The sequence below is a fragment of the Amblyomma maculatum genome, chromosome 11 (assembly GCF_055883805.1).
Source record: "Amblyomma maculatum isolate TAMU_Amacu chromosome 11, ASM5588380v1, whole genome shotgun sequence".
Taxonomy (NCBI): Eukaryota; Metazoa; Arthropoda; class Arachnida; order Ixodida; family Ixodidae; genus Amblyomma; species Amblyomma maculatum.
In genome coordinates, this window is record NC_139354.1 from 72,836,339 (window position 1) to 72,843,864 (window position 7,526).

The window sequence follows — 7,526 nt, forward strand, 5'->3', positions numbered from 1 at the left end:
TATGTATAAGGGCTGGTTATATTCCGAGCATTTTTCTATCACCTGATTGATGGTATGGATATGATCGATAGTAGAGTACCGTTTCCGAAACCCTGCTTGATCCTTTGCTTGATTGCAGTCTAAGGTTGTCCTGATTCTATTAGCGATTACCTTAGTAAATACCTTATACGTAACAGACAGTAAGCTGATTGGTCTGTAATTTTTAAGGTCCTTAGAGTCCCCTTTCTTGTGAATGAGGATAATGTTTGCATTCTTCCATGCTTCCGGTACCGTCGATGACACCAGGCACTGCGTATACAGGGTGGCCAGTTTTTCTAGCACGATATCCCCCCCGTCCTTCAGCAAATCTGTAGTTATCTGATCCTCTCCAGCTGATTTCCCCCTTTTCATAGTTTCTAGTGCTTTCTTGACCTCTTCCTTCGTCACTGGTGGAACGTCTGACTGTTTTTCCCTATCGCCAATCTCATTACGGTCCTGACTACTTTGGCTACTGTAGAGATCTGTATAGAACTCCTCGGCTACTTTGACTATCTTGTCCATATTAGTGATGACGTGGCCCGCCTTGTCCCTTATCGCATACAACTGGTTTTTGCCTATGCCCAATTTCTTCTTTACCGCTTTAAGGCTTCCCCCGTTCTTTACAGCATGCTCAATTTTCTCCATGTTATACTTCCTTATATCGGCCACCTTGCGCTTATTGATTAGCTTTGATATCTCGGCCAATTCGATCTGGTCTGTTGGATTGGAAGCTTTCATACTCTGCCGTTTCTTAATCAAATCTTTCGTCTCCTTAGACAGCTTACCGGTATCCTCTCTAACTATCCTACCGCCTACTTCTACCGCGCACTCAGTAATGATATCTCTGAAATTATTGTTCCTTGCCTCTAGGGTAATGTCGCCATCCTCAGTTAGAGCTGAATACCTATTCTTTAGCGATATCCTGAACTCTTCTGCCCTCCCCCTCACCGCTAATTCGTTGATGGGTTTCTTTCTTACTAATCTATTGCGTTCCTTCTTCAGATTTAGGCTAATTCGGGACCTCACCATCCTGTGGTCACTACATCGAACTTTCCCGATTACCTCTACATCCTGCACAATGGCGGGGGTTGAACACATTATGAAGTCGATTTCATTTTTAGTCTCTCCGTTAGGACTTTTCCATGTCCATTTCCGGTTCTTCCGTTTGCTGAAGAAGGTATTCATGATTCGTAAGTTATTGCGCTCTGCAAACTCGACTAGTAACTCCCCCCTGCTATTCATAGAACCAATGCCATAGTCACCTACTGCCTTGTCTCCTGCCTGTTTTTTCCCTACCTTAGCATTGAAGTCGCCCATTAGTATAGTATAATGCGTCTTTACTTTTCGCATTGCCGATTCTACATCTTCATAGAAGCTTTCCACTGCCTGGTCATCATAACTACATGTAGGTGCATAAGCCTGTACAACCTTCAGTTTATACCGCTTATTATGCCTAATTACGATGCCTGCAACCCTCTGATTAATACTATAGAATTCATCTATATTACCCGCTATATACTTATTGACAAGCAAAGCTACCCCTAGTTGTCGCCTCTCTGGTAAACCTCGATAACACAGTACATGCCCATCCTTCAGTACAGTATATGCCTCATTCGGCCTCCTAGCCTCACTAAGCCCTATGACATCCTATTTCATGCCCTCTAGTTCCTCTAACAGCACTGCTAAACTAGCTTCACTAGCAAGGGTTCTAGCATTAAACGTTGCCAGGGTCAGTTTCCAATGGCAGCCTGTCCAGCGGAGCCAGGCTTTCTTAGCACCCCCTGCTGCGTCACAGGTCTGACCGCCGCCGTGGTCAGTTGTTCCGCAGCCGCTGGTGACTAAGGGCTGGGGTTTTATGGAGCGTATCATAGGAGGTTGTGGCCAATTACTGCACCAGGGTGGCCAACTCCTGTTCTGGTGAGGGAGTGCGTTGCCGGAGGTGTTTACCGGCATCAGGTCGCACCCCAATCCTGTATATGCAATTCCATCGACACGCGGATTTTTTTTTTGTCATCCGGTGGAGAATTGCGCGGCACCGGGATTTGAACCCCGGTCCTCTTGCATGCGAGGCGGATGTTCTACCGCTACGCCACCGCTGCAATGTCACCCCTTTTATACCTGCTCAAAATATATCGGACCACCTTTATTTGTACTTGCTCTAATTGACGCTCGTCTTTCTTGGTATAGGGGTCCCCCACTACAGCTGGATATTCCAGTTTGAATCCTATATTATTTAGCCAATTATATCGCTTGTTAGGTTTTCGAGAGATTTTCTGCGAATAACCTAATGAATGCTTAGAATACGATGTGGATGGTTGATGCTAGGAAAACTGAAAAATTCTCATCACCCTATAAGAAAAGCTGGTGTTCCACAAAGGTATCTCAAGATCTATGCAGAATATCCTAAAGAAGAAGAAGGCAAAAAAAATTGTGTTGCTTTTTTTCCGCATCTGAGACAGTATGTTACATTTCGCCTCGTTAGTGCTTCATTTCGTAATGGTTACGCCGCGCTTAGAGCATATTACAGCTCCATGATCTGAATGTCTGATGGACAAGGGAATAAAATTATCACCTCACGCTCTTTTCTTCTAAACTCAATGCAATGCAAAATAACGGCTTGAGAGGCTAGTTGGTGCATCATCGTATTCAGATATGTGGCACAAACAAAGACAAACACAGGAGAAGATCCACGTGTTGTGCTGTGGATCTTCTCCTGTGTTTGTCTTTGTTTGCGCCACATATCTGAATTCAATGCAATGCGAGTAACGACTTGGGAAAGCGGCAGCTCCGGCTTTGAACAATTATGGCATGAAAGTAGTCCCACAGCGGCGTTGCTCGGGCTAGTGCAAAGCACATTTCTGCATCCAGACCACAAGGGTCCCTTGTCGGATATTTGAGGGCAATCTAACCTAAATGTGGGCTCTTTATGGGAAAGCCCTCATAGATCTGAAATGAGGCCGCCCCCTTTAAATCTTTGTGGGACCACCATCAGCCGTAGTGGGGGAAAACGAACGGACATACCCACATGCTGCCCCAATCGGCCCCTTGTAGGTTACTTCAGGGCAGGTGAAATATGAATCAGAGCTCAATTTGGGCAAGCCCTCGTGAAGCCCAAATGAGGCAGCCTTAGCCAAACCGAATTAGGGCCCACATAGGCTGTAATGGGGCTGGAAGGACAAGCCAAAATCGTTATAGATTATTTATATAACATTTTTTGCCATATTTAGTCGATTAGAAATATTAAATGGCTTTAGTTCTCGCGCTCATGCAAATTGCGCTAAAAATACTAAAACATGCTGATTGCTACCTGTTGCTCTTTATGTGGTTGCTGTGGACAGCTTGCAACTCTCAGCACAATATTAAGGTTCAGAACACACATCTCCACACCCTGAACAAGATTTACATGAAGTAATTTATGTTATGAATTATTGTAAAATTTAAGATTGTGGCTGTTTAGAAAGTGCAGACATATATAAAATATTTACTTAATTATGTGCATAAATATTGATTGGGAAAACTTGGACTAGGGCTTCCCATCAATTTCTTGCTTCGCACCCCTATGAGAATAATGTGGGCAAGCCCAAGTGCGGCTTGCGTTATAAAACCCGCATCGGTCCTATGTCATTATCTGAGGGGCTAACCGAAATAAAAAGAATGTTTATCCAGAGCGGCTGCCGAATCTGTAAAAAGTAGGACCATCGGGGGGAGTTGGCGGGATGTGCCCTTTTTGCAATGCGAGAAAAATGTGGGCAGCCCCGCAAGGGCTGCCTGCATCGGTCCCTAGTGGGGCCCATCAGGGCTTTGTCGACAGCCCCCTTCAGGCCTATGTCTGCCCCTCTTGCAGCACCCACACTGAGCCCACCGGGGCTGTCCTGCATTGCCTACATCGGACCCACCGGGGCCCACCCTTCATAGGCCACTTTGTGCTACCTGGGATTATATAATGCGAACCCAAATTAATAGATGATCGCAACATGTAAAAGACAGTATTCTCAGCCTAGTTGTGTATACCACGCCTCGGCAGAATATAAAGTCTGATTTGCGAATTTTGTTGGGAATATATGAACGCAAATTCGCCAAGATGGGGTCTATTAGGGGGATTTGTAACAAACTTTCCTCCAGAAGAAAATGTAGTGATGGTTACAGTGGCATGGTGAAAATGATTTACAATAACTTCTACCTGGATTAGCTGTGAAATATGTTTCCCCTAAATAATTTGCACAGATTTTATTTACATGCAGAGCCAGATCTGTGCTAACTACAAAAGACACATTCTGTCTCTGTTTCCCACTGCAGGGGCGTACAAAATAGCTGCGCTGGTCTGTTGTTTTTGTATTTCTTCACGACTTACCTGGAATTCTCTTGAACAGAATGAAGCAGTCACTATGGATCTGCGGATTCGATAACCACTTTCCCTCTCTTTATTGGACATAAATGTTTTAGCTTAGAAAACCATATAAGTAATGCCAAGCCTTAAGACAGTCGTCCGTAATTTTTATTATGATGCAATACTTGCAATAATATTTCTGCCAGCGAGATATTGTATATAATAGGTGATAACAATATTTTGCACTGCTTTCTTTCACAGGTCTGCCTACATGGGAAATGTACTCCACTGCCAAATGTGCTGATGTCGTTTCCAACAAGTGTTAAAAAGAGCGTTTGAGCGAGAAAAATACGAAGATAATTTCCATGTATATAAATGAAGGGATGAACACATCCACGTAACTTATAACTGGTACAATATGTTCAGCACTTCCCAGTGCAGAAACATTTCTTACAATCGCTAAGAAATTACTGATGCGCTTTTAAGTGAACTGTATAGTTTTAAAAGTAAATACTCTAACTTAACATACAGTGTAAAATACGCCTCGTTCAGGAAATTTGATGCTCTCGGTATTGTAAATGAAATCATGAAATAAAAGAATAAACTTCGTTCAGTTACTAGCAGGCAGGTGAATGGGTAGGACAAAATTTAGTCTATGCATTCTGAGATATATAAACACTTAAGATGGCCTGGATGAGAGGAGCTCCGACTGCTGGTTGTTACTAGGAGATGGGAATCCAGCTAAACACGACAATTTCATATGGAGCCAAAAGTGCTGCTCGTCAGTAACATCGGCGCATACAGATGTCTTTACTTAAGCGGGTCCATATATGAATTTTAAGAAAATAATTTTTGTTAACGATTTGACACACGAAACCCAAGGCTGATATTAAACAAATAGAAAATTAACGAGGCCCACAATTAATCTGGATACAGGAGCGAGGATACTGGAGGGGAACCAGAATCCTCAAAGAGTAGTGATCAGTGCGGTGTGGTGACACGCCTAAAGGCGGAGCTTATTCCCGAAACTCTAGCGCGACAAAAAAAAAAAACAAAAAAAATCTGACGTTCGTGTTTCCAGCTTATGAAGTTTGACAAAAAGATCACTCGCATGGCTCTGACAAGCCCTAGTTCATGGTGCCATTGCAAGAAACTGAGTGTTGACTGCCGTTACACGACCGTATTGCTACGAAGACGACGAAGCGGCCAGTGGCGCGGGGCGCAGCCCTCGAGTCAGACCCGCTGACCATTAAAGCATATTTCATCGTCATGTCATCGCTTGCTTCTGCTTCTGTTGTGCCCCGTGTTCGATCGATTGAAATATGCCACCACGGAACAGTATGCCATGACCAATTCGTCTCGGGCTAACAAATCAGGTATCTTGTTTCAGGTTAAAGGTAAGGTTAGAAAATGAACCTTGAAGGACACATGATTACTGACTCAAACATGATAATAGTAGCCCGCGCGAAAACATTTAAGCGGCTTGGCTTAGCCGATCTTTATATCTGTTGCACTCCCACTAAAGACTATACGTTGAGAGCAATCATAATCAAAACATTGCTAACACGACCGTCTACAGCTGATTCCCATGTAACACCGGAACCATCCTAAACTTGTGGGCCTAAGACAATTTCTGCCAGCGCGGCACATTTTCCTTTCTTGCAGACCACTAGTTACATTGTCTTTGCATTACGTCACTTATCTATACCCATTTTAATTTTTTATTTCTTCTAGAGTGTCATGAAAATCGCCTTTCTTCTAGGATCCGTTCGGTGCACTACCTATTTCTTAACGTTACACCTACTATTTTATGACCCGTAGATCTATCGTTACCTCTTTTGCCTCATAGCTGAGCACCCGTAAGGTGTACAATTCTTGTACACTTTTTCTCCTGAGAAAATTACATTTGCCAAACAGGAGAACATCAAGCAATAAAGTAGAAAGCCGTGTAGCACGTTAATGTAGTAGAACACGAAAGCGCAAGTAGAGTTGGCCAACGGCAGTCACTATAGCTAGCTGTCGATTTATACACTTAACGACGGAGCTCAGTTTGCCCCGAATTTTTTTATCGCCATCGCCACAGTGAACATTCCTTTATCTCTTTTTAATATATCGCGATCATGCTGCTAACAGGGGCCAGTTGACAGCTGACATGGTCAGGCACCTGCTGCTCACACCTCTGTGTGGTCATGGGTCCGCGCTAACGGCCAAGTTTTCAGGAACTGCCAAGACGGGCAGCACATTTCAGATGGTTATTGAAATCACCGAGATAAGTGGCTCCCGTTCAGAACAAGCTAAGAGCCCATGAAGACATATTTGTACGGCCTGGTTATACTTGAGTTTTGCGTCACTCTCGTAACTAGGGCCACATACAGCACGGTTCACTTAACAAGCGGGCCTATCGTAGTTGGTAGAACATTAGATTGCTCTGGCACTGGTAAGTAGGTGCTAGCCCTATTCGGCGAGCGTCCACCTCTCTGCTTGTCTATTTGTTACACCGTACCGGTGTCCGACCATCCACCCTACGGACCATCTGTTTGACAGTCCGCGCGTCTATCCGTCCGTCCGTCGGTCAGCCTCTCTGTCTCACCGTCTGTGGAGAAACAAATGCACGCACGCCTCTCACAAGTGGTTTTATAGGTGTATAGTGGTTCTAAGTTGTTCTAGTGCTTGTAAAGTAGTTTTGGAGGGTAATTTTCCCATGTAACATACTTATACAATCAAATCTTTCTTTTACTAGCAATAAGATACACATTTATTTACTGTCCTAGTGGCTCTCATTACCAAATGCTAAAATGCTAATCCATATTTGACATGTTCTTTGTTTCATACTGGCATAAAATATGGTCCAATTGAGCGCGCCTTACTACGGTTATACGAGACTGTTTCTTGGCACCATCCGGTATAATCTCCCAGTACTCTCTAAAATGAGCATTTTCTGCTTGCTATGCTAACCCTGCTATGCTCTTTCGAGGACTTAGTTTCGAACAACAATGGCCTGCAAAGGCCGTGCTGAAGACAAAACAACTTGGCTGTGAAAAAAGTGTGCAAGCGAAGGCACTGAAAATAGGCCAGGTGCACCTCTAACAAATGCACAATTGAAGAGGCACATTCTTGGCCAATATACATACACTTGGCATACGAACCGCTTCGTCTATTTACGAGCGCTTACATAGCAAGG